The following is a 17,190-nucleotide window of genomic DNA, read 5'->3' on the forward strand; positions in this document are numbered from 1 at the left end:
TCTCTGACAGCTGACACCTAAGTGCCTATAAAGTCATCAGTCCCAGCCTCCAACATCACTCCCTCCAACAACACAATAGCCTCTTCACCCTTCACTGCTTCTGCTCTTTCCCTCTGTATTAGTTTGCTGGGGCTACTGTAACCAAGGACCACAGACTGGGTGGCCAAAAGCCCTACCAATGTGTTGTTTCAGAGTCCTGGAGGCTAGACATCCGAGGTCAAGGTGTTGGTGAGGTTGATTGCTCCTGAGGCTCTGAGAGAGCCTGTTCTATGCCTCTCCCCCAGTTCCCGGCAGTTTGCTGGCAAATCCTCCAGAATGGCTCCGCCCTCTCCCCTCCTGGGTCTGTATCTCTCTTCTCCTCTTCTTACAAGGACACCAGTCATTTTGGATAGAGGGCCCACCCTACTCCAGTGCGACCACCCTCGCTGATTACATCTGCAGTGGCTCAATTTCTGAACAAGGTCTCTTTTGGAGGTACCGGGGTTAGGACTACAACATTTCTCTGTTTGGGGGGGAGGGCTTGCACAAGCCAACCCATAAAAGCAGTATATTTTTCTTTTTTTTAAAGATTTTATTTTGATTTATTTTTAAAGAGAGGGAAAGGGAGGAAGAGAGGGAGAGAAACATCAATGTGTGGTTGCCTCTTGTGCGCCACCTACTGGGGACCTGGCCTGCGACCCAGGCATGTGCCTGACTGGAAAACCAGCTACCCTTTGGTTCGCAGGTTAGTGCTTAGTCCACTGAGCCACACCAGCCAGGGCAAGGCCCTATGTCTTTTATTTGTTCATTATACGACACGTCTCCTCACTAGAATGTAACCTTCATGAGCAGGGATTTTTGAAAAATTTGAAAACCTTGCAGATATTTTTGTTGACTTTTAAATTAGGTTAAACTTTTGAACAGGCAATCATTTACATGGTTGAAAGTCAAAATGATATTAAAATGTATCTAGAGAAGTCTCATTTTCATTCCTGCCTCTGGCTGTCCAGTCTTCCCTACCTCCATAAGAAACTATTTTGACTAGTCTTCCAGTATTTTTATGCAAATATAATACATATGTGCATATATGCACGCACACACTCTTATTTTCGTACTTACACCAAAAATATCATTATATACATAGGCTGCACCTTGCATTTTTTCCTTGAAACTGTTTCCTGGACATTATTCTATATCGTTTTATAGAGAACTTCATCTTTGTTACAGTGCATTATATTGCTTTTTAGGGACATACTGTATAGTTGATTTAATCAACCACCATTGTTTCATTTAATCAATCAAACATGATTGTTTATGATTATGATTTAAGCATAAACATTTGTGGCTTCCATCTTTTGCCATTACCATAAATGCAGAACAGGGATTTTTATTTTTATTTATTTATTTATAAAAGATTTTTATTTATTTATCTTTTTTTTTAAAGATTTTATTTATTTATCTTCAGAGGGGAAGGGAAGGAGAGAGGGAGAGAAATATCAATGCATGGTTGCCTCTCGTGTGTCCCCTGCTGGGAACTGGCCTGCAACCCAGGCATGTGCCCTGACTGGGAATCGAACCGCGATCGCGATACTCTAGTTCGCAGGCCCGCGCTCAATCCACTGAGCTATACCAGCCAGGGCTCTATTTATTTATCTTTAGAGGGGAAGGAGAGAGGGAGAGAAACATCAATGTATGGTTGCCTTTTGTGCATCCCCTGCTGGGAGCTGGCCTGCAGGGAACCGGCCTGCAACCCAGGCATGTGCCCTGACTGGGAATCAAACCGCGGTTCTCTGGTTCACAGGCTCGCGCTCAATTCACTGATAAACAGGGATTTTTATAACAAACGCTCCCCCACCCCCCTTGCCCAGTCTTGACGTCTTTCTGCCTGGAGTAGACAGTCAATAAACACGGTGGGAAGAACGGCTTAACCAACACTAAGGAGCGCAGGAGGGCCTGGTAGAAAGGAGCCCGGGAGCCCCACTAGCACATGGTTCTTTGCCGAAGCCTCAGCAGGTGGTTTTGTAGGCGGCAGGTGCGCCTGGCCCTCCGGGCCTCCCGCTCTTTCCCTGGGAGAAGAGCCGGGTGGCTGGACTACATGATAAGAGGCCTTGTCCTGGGAACCCCTCGGGCTCCTGGCTGCAGCTTCTGCTGGCGCGGTGCCCGAGGAGCCGCGGGGCATCGGCGTGCGGCCAGCTCCCGCGGAAACCGCCGCCGGGCAGCCTTCATGCTGGTGTCCTCCGGCGCTGGACTGGTGCCGCGGGCTCTTCTGGAAGGAGGAGGTGGGGCTGCAGGGCTGGGTCAGACCGCCTTACTCGGTGTCCCGGGTCATCAAGGTGAGTGCCTCGGGCGCCAGCCTGGCGCAGCCGCCAAGCCCGGCGACGACCAGGTGAGGCGCCTCCCCTCCCCAGGGCTGGGGTTGGGGGCGCGGAGCGGGCCGCGCGGGCCTGTGCGCTCCCCGGGGCCTGGGCTTGGGGTGTCCCGCGTGTCGGTAGCTGGGGTCGGCAGCTGAAGGGTTCGTTCCTTTTGGCTGAAAAGCCCCGCGTAGGTTGGGATGGGGGTGGGGTGGGAGTGGGGGGGCTCGAGAAGGGCGAACTTGGGCTTGTCGTGTATTCAAAGTGCTTGGGGGATTGGCATTTCCTCGGGGCTTGCTCGGTGGCACCGGGAGGGTCAACTCCAGTCCCGAGCTCTCCCGAAGGGCGGCACTGGGCGAACCGTCGTTGGTCCCGTGAACAAGCGGGAGGATGGAGGGGATCCTTCTCGGACTTTCTGCGCTGCTTGTCCCCTGTCACGGGGGCAGGTTTCACTCGTTCCGGGGACCGAGGCCGGGTAGTTGGTGGCTGCTGCGCTGACCACTGGGCGCTGGGGACAGAGTCCCAGCTGATCGGCAGCAGCGCCCCCCCCATTTATTAAGTGGGGGGCTCTGCTTTTCCAGGTCTCAAGTGGGCGGTGGGGGACAAGAGGGATCTGTAGTCCACAGAGAATTAACCGCCTTGACAAACGCGGGTGTGTGGCGAGTGGGCGGGGGGTGGGTGGGCACTGGACAAGGACGGAACTTATTCCAGGCCCCGGGAGTGGACGTCTGCGAGGGAAATCTCAGGCCCCGGGAACCCACGCGCGGTGACCGCTTCCAAGGATGACTGTTCAGTTACGGTGGTTTGGTCGGTTAGGGAAGAAGTAAGAGGGGAAGGGTCCCATCGCCGTTTAGCGCCCCGGAGTTGCCCTGGCTCAGTCTCAGCGGGCAGGGCCTTGTCCTTCTCAGGGTGAGTTTGGCCTTCTCCGAAGAGAGAGGGCAGCACGTCTTGGGCCTTGGAGCCCACCGGGACCCCTTCCTCCCTCGGGCCGGCTGCCCAGCGCGTGTGGTCGCCAGACTGGTTTCCGAACGCAGCTCCCTTATTGGGCGAATAGGCGTCATGTGACTCCTGTGCCTTTGGAGCAACAGGAAGGAGTAGGGCTTGGAGGGAAAGAGATGAATGTTGCCTAGGAGTGTACATATATTTACCTGTTTGTTTGGCTTTTTTTGTAATATGATTTTTCTTTTCTTTTTTTTTTTTGGCGCCAGGTGACTATGTTTCAACAAGTAGCAGGATGGAATGTGTACCTAGTACAACTAAAATTAATATGGAGAAACTTAGAACTTTGGTATAATATGGAAAAGATCCGCCCGAGTGCCTATGTGCTGAATTAACTCTACATTTTCTGATAGTCCCTTGATACAAGAATTGTTGTCTCCCTGTCAGTCCTATCCTTTTGGCAAGACTGCACGAATTTATGGTGTAGATAGGCTATTATCACAAGCAGTTGTATTGGTCGCAGAGAAATAGTTCTACTTGGGAAACCTAAACAAAACTTTAGTACATCTTCGAGGAACTCAAAACAGTGTAGCTTAATATACTGCGAATGAACTTCCAAGTGGAACAACTCTGGGTTTGCCCTCAGGCTCTGCCACCTTTCAGGCTTGTATCTTCTTTCTGTCTTTGTTTTCTCATCTGTGAAGTAGAGATAATATCTTTCTTGCAGTTTCTCTGAGGAGTAAATAAAAGGATATATGCGAAATGACCAGTACCCATGCCTGTCCATAGGAGGGGCTTGGTAAATAGTAAGTATTGGTATAATTTGTAGTGGGTGCACTCTCCTAATGCAGAAACATTGTTTAAAAAATACTGAGAAGGTCTCCCATCCAAGTACTAACCAGGCCCGACCCTGCTTAGCTTCCGAGATCAGACGAGATCAGGTGCGCTCAGGGTGGTATGGCCGTAGACTAAAAATATTGAGAAGGGAATTAGCCAGGGTCATTTCCTTCTTTGAATCTCTGTATGTATCTAAACAGTGGGCTGCAGTAGTGGATTTATAGATTGAAGCATATAGTCACACAAACACTTTTTAAAAAACATTTTAAAAAAAGATCTTATGTATTTGTCTTTAGAGGGGAAGGAAGGGAAGGAGAGAGAGAGACAGAAATGTCAATGTGTGGTTTCCTCTTGTGTGTCCCCTGCTGGGAACTGGCCTGCAACCCAGGCCTGTGCCCTGATTGAGAATTGAACCACAGTTGTTTGGTTCACAGGCCCGTTCTCAATCCACTGAGCCACACCAGCCAGGGCACAGATACATTTAAAAAATTATTTTTAATAAGAAAACTGGAAAGCTGTTGAATTCAAAGTGAACCAATGGTTCCACTATTATTTTAACATTAGACTATGCTTTTTGAATTATAATGATGTGTGTAGGTTCTTTTAAGAAAAAAATCTGGACCATTATTACTAGGGATTGGCTAAGAAGCTGAGAAAAAAAAAGGAAACCTCAGTAGATGTTGTACTTTTTCTTTTTAAACCTCAGACTCTAATCCAATTGTGATTTTCATAGACTATATTGAGGGTGAGGAACAGGTTAGTAATTAAAGGTAATTTTACAGACTTTTAGACAGAGTATGTCTAAAATAGTAAATTTAGCATTATCTTAAAAAAATCAAGTGTGTTCTTTGTATTTTGTATAAAATTTTTGTTTCATAGACTCAGAAATACAGATGTGTTGCACAATCTGTCACTTTTATTCAAATTGAACAAGTAACTTCCCAGGTATGAAAAGCTTCAGGTGAAGCCAGTTTTCTTTGGGTAAAAATCAACTTCTTTGTAAACATTAAAATGTGGCTGTATCTTCTGCCTTCGAAGTTAAATAAATATAATAACTATTATTTAACTCACTCAAATCGTTTGTGAAGCTGAAATACTTAAATGCAGGCTTTGGTCCATCCTGAAATGAGGCATTTTTACAAAGAGAGAGCTTCAATCCTAAAATTCATAATGTTATGGTTATAAAACTGCAGCGATACTTAATTTTGCCTAATATTTTACGTGAAAGCCCTTGATGTTCATAGTGTTCCCTTAATTTTGGACATTAAAAAAAGAAACACCTCTGACCTGTAATGTTTCGATTCCCATCAGGGAACGATGTAGTTAGTGCCCACGGCGACAGATTTTGGCATACAGCAGGCACTCGAAGTAAATCACGGGCCTGCTGTATGCAATGTGTATTGAGCAATGTTTGTCTTTGGCTGAGGCTTTAGATGGGTGATGGGAGAGTTAACTAAGAAATGTTTAATGGACTCTACTAAAATGTTATAGGGTGAATTTTATAGACCGTGTGTGTCCTGTCCCATGGGGTCATGGCCAAGTAGTATTTGAAGCTATTCCTTCAGTATATTGGGCTTGAGGTGTATGCGAAGTACTAGGGATATAAAGCCAATTAAACCTTGTCCTCTCGGGAAGGACTCCCAGTTTAGTGATTTATTTTTTATTTTTTATTTTTTATATATTTTATTGATTATACCATTAGTTGTTCTATTCCCCCCCCTTCATTCCCCTCCACCCTGCATACCCCCTCCCCCACCATTCCTCCCCTTTAGTTTATGACCACGTGTCTCAAGTTCTTTAGATTCTATATTTCCCCTACTATTCTCGCCTCCCCCCTATCTATTTTCTACCTACTGTCTATGCTATTTTCTGTACCTTCTCCCCCCTTCTCCTCCTCCCACTTCCCTGTTGCTAACCTTCCATGTGTTCTTCATTTCTATGGTTCCACTCCTGATCTAGCTGTCCTCTTGGTTTGCTTTTGTTTTAGGTGTGGTTGTTAATAACTGTGAGTTTGCTGTCCTTTCACTGTTCATATTTTTTATCTTCTTTTTCTTAGATAAGTCCCTTTAACATTTCATATAATAAGGGCTTGGTGATGATGAACTCCTTGAATTTGATCTTATCTGAGAAGCACTTTATCTGCCCTTCCATTCTAAATGAAAGCTTTGCTGGATAGAGCAATCTTGGATGTAGGTCTTTGGATTTCATGACTTGGAATACTTCTTTCCAGCCCCTTCTTGCCTGTAAGGTCTCTTTTGAGAAATCCGCTGACAGTCTGATGGGTACTCCTTTGTAGGTGACTGTCCCCTTATCTCTTGCTGCTTCTAGGATTCTCTCCTTCATTTTAGTCTTGGCTAATGTAATTATGATGTGCCTTGGTGTGTTCCTTCTTGGGTCCAAGTTCTTTGGCACTCTCTGAGCTTCCTGGATTTCCTGGAAGTCTATTTCTTTTGCCAGACTGGGGAAGTTCTCCTTTATTATTTGTTCAAATAAGTTTTCCACTCGTGGCTGTTTCTTTTCCCCTTCTGGTACCCCTATAATCCGGATGTTGGAACGTTTAAAGATGTCCTGGAGGTTCCTAAGCCTCTCCTCATTTTTTTGAATTCTCATTTCTTCATTCCTTTCTGGTTGGATGTTTCGTTCTTCCTTCTGGTCCATTCCATTGATTTGAGTCCCAGTTTCCTTTCCATCACTATTGGTTTCCTGTGCATCTCCCTTCATTTCAATTAGTTTAGCCTTCATATGTTCCTCTAATTTGTGACTATAATCAACCAGTTCTGTGAGCATCCTGATCACCAGTGCTTTGAACTGTGTGTCTGAGAGGTTTGCTATTTCTTTTTCGCTTAGAGTTATCGGCTCTGGGACTTTGAGTTCTTCTTGCGCCATCTTTTGGGCTGTTTGTGCCTGTTACGTAGCAGGATCGGAGACCTAGGTGTTCACCAGAGCGGGCCACTCAGTCGCTGGGTTGTGACGCTGTATGTGGGGGCGGGGTCAAAGGAAAGCAATGGCAGGCCCCCTCTGCTGCCTCCTGCTGCCACCTCGGGCTGTGCAGTCTGTCCCACTGCACTCGAATGTGCGACTGCAGTCAGCCCCCGCCACTGTGTTCACTGCTGGGGCCTGCGCGGTCCGTCCCACTGCTCACTCCTCTGCTGGTTTATCTGTGCGCAAATGTGTGACCGCAGCCAGCCCGCCACCCTGCTCCTTCACTGGGTCTGCCCAACATGGGGCTGCCTGGGTGCCTGGGGTTGGGGGATCTTTCTTGCCTGTCCCCACTCCGCTGCTCGCTCCGCCCCTCTTACCGGTCTGGTTGAACGGTTCATTGTTGTCGGACTTCCATATAGTTCAATTTTCTGTTCTTTGGCTGCGTTCTCCAAACCTTTGTTGTATTCAAACGTGATTGTGGGAGAAGGCACAGTGTTGTGCCTACACCTCCATCTTGGCGGAAGTCCCCAGTTTAGTGATTTAATGTGTTTGTTTAAAACAGCGGAGGAGGATGTCAGCGAGGGCGTTCACATGCAGGGGTCGGAACCTGAGTCTGGGGACCCCAGAGCCTCCTGGGGCCTCTGGAAGGCGGCTGGAGAGGGGAGCCTGGGGTCTCTGCCCCTCCTTCCCACTTCTCCCGCCCCTACAGCACATGCGACTCCCGCAGCCTCTGGAAGGATCCAGGGCTGACCTTGCAGCCCAGGCCCTCGGTGAATAAGACAAGCTCAACTGCTGTGCAGGAGCCTGGGGGACACGGGTGCTCCAGGAGCCCAGCGCAGACCCCATCTCAGCGGCAACTGTGGAGAGTCAGAGGGGACAGAGCCACTGGGCCCCGCAGCTCCGAGCTGTCAGTCTTCATGGCAGTCAGGCGGCATCGTCCTCCTACTGCAGGGACAAATCCCTCTGGCCTTCCTGCCTCCTGCTTTGAAACTGTCAACTGTGCGCTCCTTGTGAAATGTTCGACAGGTTGGGTGTGACCAAAGGGAAGAAAGACGGTTGGTGGCTGCTGTATTTAAACTTTGACTGTACTCTTGTTAAGGGAAGGGAGAGGATTTAGAAGTTCAAGGGGTCCAAGAGCACGCTGTGGTTCTGGAAGGGATGCTGTAGCGCAGGTGGGGTCCATCACAGGTGCCCCGAGGCAGTCACTTGTGGGGATCTGGACCGGAGCCTGGCCGCTTAGCTCCCCGCCGAAGGTGGTGACGCATGCCTAGTGTCCTGGAGGCACAGGACACAAGCTGTGGTGGCGCTGCTGGGCCAGCCACCCTCCTCTCCAGCTCTTCAGACTGTCCCCACCCAGTGGCCAGAGTAGCCAACAGGCCAGCCTTCAGAGACGTGTTCTGTTTGACACCCATTTGCCATCATGCAAAATCTAGATTTATTTACTTATTTATTTTTAGAGGGGAAGGGAGGGAGAAAGAGAGGGAGAGAAACACCAATGTGTGGTTGTCTCTTGCGTGCTGCACACCAGGGACTTGGCTTGTAACCCAGGAGTGTGCCGTGACTGGGAATGGAACCGTACCAGCGTCCCCTTGCTTCTCAGGCCAGCACTCAGTCCGCTGAGCCACACCAGGCAGGGCCAAAATCTTTATCTTTAAACCTCCCTCCTTTTGCAGGAGACAGATGCCAGTTCAGAACAGCACGGTCCTCAATGTGGCCCCCTGTGGGATGGAAGCGACCCAGAGCCCGTGCCACCAGAGGGCCGGGCATCCGGGAGAGAGAGAAGTGGATTTGTCCTCGTTGTGCTACTTCTCTGGGCAAGTTTCTTCCTTGGCATCAGAGGGGTGGGGGTGGGGATAGAATTTGCTCCGCCTCCCTAGCAGGGCCATGGTGTGAGTTCAGTTCAACACTGCCATTCAGAGAGACCTCGGGCCCGAGTCACAGCTGGGCTCAGAGTTTCTGTCTGCCTTTTGGCAAGTGACTCACCCTGTGTGCCTGGTGCTTCATGTGTACAGTAGCGATAATAGTACCTACGTATGTAATGGTGCTCTCAGGCTTACTGTTGTAATTTGTGGGAAGAGAACAGTGCTGGGCCGCATGCAGAACCCCAGGAAATGGTAGCTATTTGAAAGGCTGTTACCCTGTGTGCACTTGACTTCTGAGCACGCTGGGGTGAGCGTGCCAACCTCCCTGGAAATCGAAAAATTATCAAAATGTTCCCCATTGCTGTTGGTGATTATGCCCAAGTTTCGGAAAAGGCAAATAAATAGGTTCAATAAAACATCGACTTCAGGTATGTTCATCTGCTCTGTAATTTATTGAAATCAGGAACTCATGCAGGACAGCCGAGTGAACGTTCTGGAGATTTCCATCGGCCGAACCCGTCCCTGGCCACCCCAGGGGCCGAAACATTTCCTAACTTTAAAATTATAATCACAGAACCAGCACCCGGCATAACATAAAGCGTTCGTGTATGTAAATCAGTCCTTTCCCCCTTGTCTGTCCCTTCTGGAGGTAAAACAGAATTCTCATTTATTCTCTTTTGCTCTGTGGGTAGACTAATTTTTTTTCTTGTTGTAATAGAAAGAATTCTGATTTGCTGCCTCGGAACCAGCTGAATCTGAAGACCAGAGTGGGGATGAGTGAAGTGAAATTCGGCTGAAGTCACGGTGCGCGGTACGCTGCAGTCCACTTAAACTCCCGTGACGATAAATTCAGCGACTGTGGTTGAGGACATCAGGGTGGCATTGGGCAGGGTGGAGGGTCTGTGAATGAGAAGCATTTAGTCCCTCACACCCGTGGCCATCTGGTACCAGGGGGCTGCCTCCTGCCTGTCCCTGCAGTTCCTCACGTTCGGCTCCCACTCTAGTACCCCAGGGAAGTGCCCCACGGTGAAGACGGGTCGTATTTCTCTGGTTGGTTGACAGCAGGCAGGGGTAAGGGTGGTAAAGTCAAAGGAATTCCTATGAAGAGACAGTGTTCAAATGTTCTCAAGTGAGACCTGTGTGTAGTCAGAGGTGGGCTGACTTCCAAAACTCACCTGTGAGGATGGTTATTATTTTTCCCTGAATTTGAGCTCATTTTGTCTGGCACGTCCTACCCCCGTAGGCGTGTAATGGTTTTACTCACAAAGTGGCCCAGTGCATCCAGCAGGGGTCTCTCGGAGGGGGAGCGGAGGCCAGCAAACCTCGGAGGAGTCAGAGGTTTCCGTGCCCTGGTGTTCACATGGGCCGCACTCTAAATGCCTCAGAGACCGTGGACTCTCACCCCCAGCAAATGCTCGGCTGTTCAGAGCTCCTGTGGAGGGGAAACCTCCCCCCTTCTCTTTCCCTGTCTCTCAGTCCCGCCCACCTCCGGGCATGTAAGGTGGTCTGTAGAACTAGTGACAACATACAGCAGGGTGACTCAGAGTATGGGCAGTAAAGGGACCGTCCGGCCGTGCAGGTGTTAGTTCTGACACCCTAGTCCTGAGTGTGATTTGGCGGTGAACTGCCCCATGTGTCATAGAAGGCATGGTGTTTGGGGGGCAGTTCCTGGTGGAGGCCTGTCACCCATGTCCACTGCCTCCCCCCAAAGGCAACAAAGTGTAGCCCATGTGACTTAAAACCAGGTGCCACGCCTTGATTGTATTGCAGCGGGGCAGATTTTGCACGGTATCTCCACATTTTCCATCACCACTGGGAGGACTGCTGGGCCATCAGCAGGCACAGGCCGACCCCACCAGGCACACCCACATAGGGGCCCAAAACCGCTCCTGGTCTCCCTGGCGCTGAGGTCAGGTTGGGCCTGTGCACCTGCCGGTTCTCACACTGAATCAGCACTTTCCTACCAGAAGGGGGCTCCTGAGAGCAGCTCTTCCCTTGCTTATGTTTACCTTTCAGACAAGAAATCTAGTCCATAACATAGGCAACAGGAAAAACTGAAAACGCAAAAGAAAAATCAATTTATTTGCAAAAATGAGCTTGTTCTCCAATCTAAAATCCAGGGCAGGGCAGGTCTGCAGGCCGGGCTCCGGGACTCTGGCCTTCTTCTGCTCCCCCTCTGTGCCTGTTCAAATTCAATCAGATTCTCCGTCCGAACTTCGGATGAAGCTGCCTATGGATGTGCTGCCCTTTCTCCTTTCCAAACGGGGTCTGTAGTCTGTCTCCCCACCACTGCATGGCAGAGGGTGACACCACTGATTAAGTCTGTGCGTTCTGTCTCAGTGTCTGCCAGGGTGACCTCCGTACCAGCGTGGCGCAGAGCTTAGGATGGCCTCCAGGGTGCGCTCTCTGCAGCGCCAGCTCACCTGGACTCTGCCACCTTCTCTGTCCTTTAGCAGGAAGCTCTGGTTTCTCTCAGAATCTTAGATTCCTCTCTCCCCATGCACTGCATGGACGCTTCACATAACTGGGTAGTTTTCAAGGCTAACTGGAGAGAGGAAAAAAGAGAGAAAAAATAAGCAGAATTCCCCCAAATTGTGCAGCACAGGGCCCATTGTCCAGGGTCCTTGCCAGAGACAGGGTTTTTCCTCAGCATTTCAGGAGCTTCTGCCCCAGCCATGGCTGTACCTTCAGGGCAGCAGCAGGGCCAGGAGAGGAGGAGGGGGAAGGGTCCCCAACAGCCCCCCACTCTGGCTCTGACAGGTTCCTGTTCAGTCCTTTCTGCGTCCTTCCCATCCTGCCCATGGGGCAGTGCTGAGACTCACCGCCTTCAGGACGGAGCTGAGATCCAGGCAGGGACCCGCCAGGTCACTGCCATGTTGGTCACTCTTCCAGTCCTGACTTCCGTCCCCAGTCTGCCTGCTGCTGCTTGCTCCAGAATCCGTGGACACTGGCTTCTCTGTTCTGTCCCGAGCTCTTGGTTGTCATCAGTGAGGGGACGGCTGGCTGTAGACTGCTCCACGTTGGTGAATGCAGAATGATGTGTTCTCTTTCTTTAAAGGAACGCAGAGGAGGGAGAAAGTGAGTGGACAGGAGGTAGACTTTAGAAATAAGTGCACGGTGTTGTCTTTACTCACAGTCCTTTGAAGTGCTGTTGGTTGGTATGACGCACGTTTTTCTCCTCCTCTCTGGTTGCTCTTCCTGAAGAGGGTGTCCGGAGTTGGCTGCACACGCACTGCACACGCACCAGGACCGGAAGGTGGGCATGCCGTCCCGGTGCCCGGACGCACAGTGTTCACGCTGCTCTGTGTCCAAGCCCCTCTCACCATGCAGTTCAGGTCTGGCCAGAGGCGGGACCAGCCGTTGTGGCTCCTCCTGGGCCTTCCCGACACCACCTGTCCATCTGTCCTGCACACCGCTGGTCTGTGCTCCTTGCCAGCTGAATTTGGAGGGACAGCAAGCCTCCGGGGCACTTGGTGGAACCACACAGCAGAGAAGTCCTGGGTCCCTGAGTCCCTGTGTGGAGAGGATGAGCCATGGTGGCTCCCTGGCCCACATCCTGGGACACATGAACCAAGTAGATTTCACTGAGTTCAGACGCTGAAAAGTTCATTAGGACAACTTACCGTTATTACTTTCATGGGCAGAGTCTCTGATGGGCCATTAGACTCTCCCTGGCTTGACCACTGAGTAAATGTTGGACTTTTGATGAGTCACTTTCTGCCCCTCATCTTCGTTTAACCCCCGGCTGAATGGGGTGTGTTGATTCCATCCACCAGCATTGCTTGTCCCTTCTCTCCGCCACGTTGAAAGATAAATTAAAGCCATCTGTGGAAGGAGAGCACATAGGAAGATGAGGTATCATTATTAGCTCATTTTGAGCACCCGTCTGCCAAGCACACAGAGGAAAATTATTAATCGTCCCTTACCTTTGACAGTGTAAGTATCGTTTCTGCAGCTGCGATCTGCAGATAATTAAAAAGCACTCATTTCACCGACGGTGCTGCCTGATCATCGCACATCCTTGTGAGTAGCGTCACTCACAGGCTCTGCGTCTTGACATCCGTCACGACCCAGCCGAGGTGCCGAGAAGGTCTCTTACATACTCAGTCAAGTTTATTCCTTTTTTTTTGTTTGTTTGTTTTTATGCAGCTGTAAATGGGATCGTTCTCCTAAGAGAACCACCCTTTCTGGTGGTTCATTGTTGGTGCACTAAAAATGCAGCTGGTTTCTGGGTGTTTATTTTGTGTCCTGCTACTTCACTGGATTCATATGTCAGTTCTAGGAGCATTTGGTGAAACCTTGAGGGTCTCTGTGCAGAACCTGCAAATACGGATGGTGTCACTTCCTCCTTTCCGATGTGGACGCCCTCCTCTTGTCCGGTTGCTGTCACAAGGACCCCAGCACTGTGTTGGATGAGGGTGGTGAGCGCAGGATTCATCTTGCTCCCAGTCTTAAGGGAAACACTTTTAGTTATTGCCTGTCAAGTATGATGTTGGTCGTGAGGTTGTCATAAGTGGCCCTTGTGTTGAGCTGTGTTCCCTTTATTACCCATTGCTGAGAGTTCTTTACCATGAGTGCTGAGTTTTATCAAATGCTCTTTCTTCATCTGTCGATATGATCATGTGATTTTCATCCTTCATTTTGTTTAAATGGTGTATCACATGTATTGATTTTCAGACATTGCACCAACCTTGCATCCTTGGACTGCAAGTGGCTTTATTAAGTCCACTTGATGGAGGCGTATCATCTTAAACATTGCTGGATCTGGTTTGCTAAAATTTTGCTGAGGATTTTAGTGTCTGTGCTCATCAGGGATATTGCCTATAATTTTCTTTGTCGTGTCTTTATCTGGTTTTGGAGTTAGCACAATGCTAGCCTTGTACAAGCAGCTTGGGAGTCTTCCCTCCTCTGGAGTTTCTTGGGATAGTTTGAGAAAGACAGGTGTTAGTTCAAAGACTCCTTTGAATGTTTGGTAAAATTCACCTGTGGAGTCTCTGGTTCAGGACTTTTGCTTCTTGTTACTGCTTCAATTTTATTCACTGGTCTATTGAATTGGTCTATTCAGAATTGCCACTTCTTCCCGATTGAATTGGAAAGGTGGTGTGTTTCCAGGGCTTCACCCATTTCGTCCAGATTGTCCACTGTGTTGGCCTGTAGTTGTTTGTACTGTTTCTTTACACGGCTTTATAGTTCTGTGGAGTTGGTTGTTACTTCTCCTTTCATTTCTGATTTTATTTGACTTCTCTTTTTTTCTTTTTCTTTTCATTGATTTAGATAGAGAGAAGGAAGAGAGAGAGAAACATCAATTTGATGTTCCACTCATCGATGCATTCGTTAGTTGCTTCTGCTATGTTCCCTGAACAGGGATCAAACCTGCAACCTCAGTCTATTGGCACGACACTCTAACCAACTGAGCTACCCATCCAAGGCAAGTCTCCTTCAGTTTCAAATGACAGCCTTGCTGGGTAGAGTAGTCTTGGTGGTAGGTCCTTGCTTTTCATCACTTTGACTATTAGGGGCCAACCCTTCTTGCCTGAAATGTCTGCTGAGAAATCAGCCGTCAGATTTACGGAAGCTCCCCTGTAGGTAGTGCTCTTTCTCTTGCTGCTCTTAAGATTCTCGTTGTCTTTAATCTTTGTTACCTTGAATATGATGTGTCTTGGTGGGAGCCTCTTTGGGTTCACTTGTTTGGGACTCTCTGTGCTTTTGGCCTTGTGTATCTTTTTGCTTCTCCAGATTAGGGAATTGAAAAAAATATCTTATGTACTTATTTTTAGAGCAAGGGGAAGGGAGAGAGGAAGAGAAGAAGAGAAACAGTGATGTGCAAGAGATACATCCATCAGTTGCCTCTTGCATGTCCCCACCTGTGGACTTGGCCCACAGCCCAGGCATGTGCCTTGACTGGGAATTGAACCAGTGACCTTTGGGTTCATGCAAAGTACATATCTTCAGGTAAGGATTTTCTTCACTTCTGACGTATTTTTTTCACTGCTTCTATGTATGTCCTTTTTCATGCTTACTGTCTTTTTGTTTAGGTCCTCACTAATTCCGTCCATTCTCCCCCTCAGTTTGGGGACTATCCTGGACTATCCAGAGTCCGTTACTCTGGACTTTCTCTCTGGTTGAGTGCTTGTGTCCACTGCATTTTCTCTTTTTCTGGAGATTTCTTCTGGTTTTCATTTGGGGCCTGCTTCTCTGTCTCCCTGTTTTGGCCGCCTCTTTGTGTTCGTGTCTGGGTATTAGGTAGAGCTGCTACAACTCCCCGTGTGGGCAGGGAGGCCTCATGTTGTGGGTGTCCCGTGGGATCCGGTGGTACAGTCTCCTTGATCACTTGAGCTGGGTGCTCCAGGAACGTCCCTTGGGTGGATTATGAAGACCCTAAGTCAGTCCAAGATTCTGCTGGGAGGCCAAGCTCAGCAGGGCAGGACGGCTGGGATTTGGGAGGTGTGGGGAGTGTCCCCTTTTCGTGTCTCCACACTTCCTACCAGTCTCACTGTGGCGGCCTCTTTAAATCCTTGGTTACAAGACTTCTCTTCAGCTGGTCTTCAGTTGGTTGTTCTGGTCACTTGCTATATATTTTCATCGAAATTCCAGTTTGGTCCTGGAAGGAGACAAGCGTGATATCCACTTGCTCCTGTGCCATATTGGATCCCTTGCGATGTCCTTCCTTTAAGGAGGAATAATGTTCCATTTTACTGATGGACCATGTTGGATTTACTCATTCACCTGTCAGTGGAACCCTTGAGTTGCTTCCACGTTTTCGCTGCTGTGAGCACGCCGCTGTGAACAGGGCGTGCATGTTTCTCTTCCAGATGTGCCTTCAGTTCTTTGATCAAACCCCAGAAGCAGGATTGCTGGAGCACGTGGCAGTTCTGGGATTTTGTTGTGTTCAGGAGGAACCTCCACACTGGTTCTCACGTCAGCTGCAGCAGGGATGGATGTGAGGCCCAGGCCTGGCTTTCTTTGCAAGAGTGGAATTAAAAAGTCAAAATAGGCCACTTCCCAGGACTTCAGGAGTCCAGGGCCCGTAGTCACGTGAGATCAGCTGTGTGGAGTGGCTCTGCAGAGGGTCCCTGGGTTCTCAGAGGCCGGGTAGCTGCTTCAGGCTGCAGGTGATTCCTGGACCTTCCTGGGTCCCTGGGATGTGGCGGTAGGGCTGAGAGCATGCTGGAGTCATGCTGCTGTGATCCTGTCACTGTGTCATTAAGAGGTTAGTCCCCCCGCGTGTGGCTGACCCTAGCAGATGCCTCCCTCCATTTGCTTCCTGAGAGAACTGCGGTTGTGTTCAGATGTCCGAGCAGATACATGTTAACTGGCTGCCCGGACAGCCTCCTCCCAGCCTTCCCCCCAGGCTGGGTGAGCCAGGCAGGCTGGGGTGCTTGGGAGGGTGGGTGGGCGGATAAGGATCCCTTGCATGGGGTGAAAATGCTCTCAGAACCATTAGGGTTTTTTAATTTTTTTTTTTGGTGTTTGCTTCCAGTCTAGAATGAAGCAGCCCGAGTGAATGCTTAGCACACTCTCAGGGCAACACAGCTCTGCCTGCACCAGCGCCAGATGCCACCCGGACAGTGATGGAGGCACCCGGAGGAGGAGGCGGGCCACTTCTCTTCCAGCAGTGAGTCTGTCCTGGCAGTGAGTCTGTCTGCACCGTTGACGGCTGCTCGAGCCGGCAAGGCCTTTAGACATGACACTGACACGATCTGATTTATATTTTTTAAAGATCACTCTGAGTTATATTGTTATGTATTTTTAATAATCTAATTTTTTTCAATTACAGTTGACATCTAGTATTAGTTTCAGGTGCACCGTATAGTGGTTAGACATTTTAAACTTACAGAGTGATCTCCCCAAGAAGTCTAGTAGGGGTGTCTTTGAACAGGGTGTTCATCCTATTCACGAGGGCTCCCCCCTCAAAGGCCCCACCTTTTATTTATTTGTAATTTATCTCACCGGGGTGCCCCTGGTCAATACAAGTATTTGGGTTTCAGCAGTACAGTTGCATAGTGCCTCATCTGTGTATTTTACTATCTGTTCACCACCCCGAGGCAAGTCTCCTTCCATCACCAATTCCTCCCCCTGTACCCTCTTCTCCCCTCCCCCCGCCCCCTGGAGATCACCCCGTGATTTGACATTTAAAATGATGTTTGAGATGCACGTAGAGGGCACAGGACGTAGACCTGCGATTTCCAACAGATGTGCCGCAGCACACTCATGGGGGGCAGCAGTTTCTGAAACACACCGCACCTGACTGTCGATTCGGAGCACCGACCTCTTTCCAAGGCTATTGTCATTTTTTTCTC

General features: G+C 49.3%; 2 long non-coding RNA genes across 4 annotated transcripts; both read left to right on the forward strand.

The window, feature by feature from the left end:
- The first annotated feature begins 2,447 nt into the window (after positions 1-2,447).
- LOC119001386 (uncharacterized) lies at positions 2,448-11,492 on the forward strand. 2 transcript variants are annotated; one of them, XR_005069557.1, is made up of 3 exons: positions 2,448-2,524; positions 3,042-4,068; positions 9,609-11,492. It is a non-coding gene; the product is annotated as an uncharacterized LOC119001386 (long non-coding RNA). The 2 variants fall into 2 exon arrangements; XR_005069556.1 differs by having other exon boundaries at positions 2,463-2,491.
- Positions 11,493-12,012: 520 nt separating this feature from the next.
- LOC119001387 (uncharacterized) lies at positions 12,013-16,614 on the forward strand. Of its 2 annotated transcripts, XR_005069558.1 has the most exons (3): positions 12,013-12,996; positions 13,167-13,311; positions 16,376-16,614. It is a non-coding gene; the product is annotated as an uncharacterized LOC119001387 (long non-coding RNA). The 2 variants fall into 2 exon arrangements; XR_005069559.1 differs by lacking the exon at positions 13,167-13,311.
- The last annotated feature ends 576 nt before the right edge of the window (positions 16,615-17,190 follow it).

Source organism: Sturnira hondurensis, unplaced genomic scaffold (assembly GCF_014824575.4).
Source record: "Sturnira hondurensis isolate 20B ecotype Veracruz unplaced genomic scaffold, ASM1482457v3 Scaffold0016663, whole genome shotgun sequence".
Taxonomy (NCBI): Eukaryota; Metazoa; Chordata; class Mammalia; order Chiroptera; family Phyllostomidae; genus Sturnira; species Sturnira hondurensis.